The following is a 1,718-nucleotide window of genomic DNA, read 5'->3' on the forward strand; positions in this document are numbered from 1 at the left end:
TTTTTGGACTCTCCATTCTAGTAATGCCCTAGAGTTCATTTGGGCAGCGATTCCAAACTGCACCTGACACTTCTGTCCCCAGAGACGTTAAGATGACATTTTAATCATACTTAAATTAACATTTCATGTATCTGTATGTATGAGCGTGTGCCCGAGCCAGGGCATGTGTGTGAAGGACAGAGCAGAGTTACCGGGAGTCACTTCTCTCCAGGCACCCTATAGAATTCAGGGCTCAGATTCAGGTCATCAGGCCTACACATAAGCTACTCTATCCACTGAGCCGTCTCACCAGCTCTTATACTTCAAAGCAATGTCAAACAAACCAAAATATTCAATGAAATGACCTTATTTCCAAACACCCAATACAACCTCAACAATGTACAGAATGAAACATTATCAAACTTCCAGGACAACTCTGTCCTTCCTGGGAACGGGACTCTGTAAACAGGCTGCAAGAAAGGCTGCACGAGCCAGGCCGAGGACAGAACCTTGGCATTTTCAGAAAAGACTTAAGTGTTCTTCTAATAACAGCCCAGGCAGAAGGGATGCATTCTAGTTGATAAACAAAGCAGACAGTGAGGCAAACCTCCTCCAAGCCCAATTGTTCTCTAATTCTGATAGCAACAATGGAGAACTAACACTATCCTCTTTATCTTTACTGAAAAAAAAATCAATAAATAGCATATTACAAGTAACAAAGTGGATAATTGTTCAAGCAAGCTTTAAAAGGATTATTGGCAATTTCAAGAAATTTAACCCACGTGATAAAGTGTAAACATTATATCTGGTTTACTCTTTGTAGAATAAGAAATCTTAATGTTTAAAACACTGGTGTCTAAATGATTCATTCCTGCCTTTTCATAAAGAACTAGCGGACATGGGATGGGGTGACCTGAACTGAGGTCCCTGGAGCACATGCAGAAGCTGGAAACAGAAGCACAAGCATCTATGGTCCAGCACGCCCACAGGAGACAGGGGGCTTCAGTGCCAGCTACCTGGGACAACACAGAGGCAAACAACAGAAAGAGAGCCAGTNGGTCTTGGTCAGACACAGCGGAGGACAGGGGCCTGGCCCGAGGTTGTTCTCTGGTCTCTACTGGTGCCCTGGCATGTGTATATGTGCAATATAATATATAAACACATAAAAATATTTTTAAAATGTACTTCAAGTGAATATTTATTAAATATTTACTATATGCGAGGCTATGTATTAATTCNAAGATCTATTTTATAGTTGAGAGAATTCCAAGAAATGAATGTATCCAAGATCCTGTAGCCAGGATCACTTGTCGGGTACTCAATATTACTTCCCTCTTACAATCGTCACTCCAAAGGATGTACCTCCACCAGAAACATGCTTCCTTAAGAGCGTGGCTGGATGGCCATGTTCTTTCTATGGGAGTTCAACTTCCTCTCCTTCTTAAAGTTGGCCCCTCCCTGAACCCTGGCTCTAGCATCAGCACATCCTTTAAATCATTCCTTCNCTTCCTCCCAAACTGCCATGCTCCTAATCCAAGCAGTCTCAGCTCGGACTTCTGTGGAGCTCCCTCACTTGTGAGACCATTCCCTCTCTCGGGCTCTTTTCCCACACACCCAAAGCCTACTTAGAATCATTGCTTCCTGATATCTGTGCTCTGCGTGAAATTTGAGTGGCTGCTGCTATAGAGATAGGATCTACACCTCTAATCCAGGCTGCCTGTCTGCAGAAACACATGGAG

General features: G+C 43.1%; 1 protein-coding gene across 1 annotated transcript in view; it reads right to left on the reverse strand.

Moving 5' to 3' along the window:
• Golga7 (golgin A7) overlaps positions 1–1,718 on the reverse strand; it is a 10,960-nt gene that overhangs the window by 1,957 nt on the left and 7,285 nt on the right. The gene's annotated exons all lie outside the window — the stretch shown is intronic.

This window comes from Mus caroli, chromosome 8 (genome assembly GCF_900094665.2).
Source record: "Mus caroli chromosome 8, CAROLI_EIJ_v1.1, whole genome shotgun sequence".
Taxonomy (NCBI): Eukaryota; Metazoa; Chordata; class Mammalia; order Rodentia; family Muridae; genus Mus; species Mus caroli.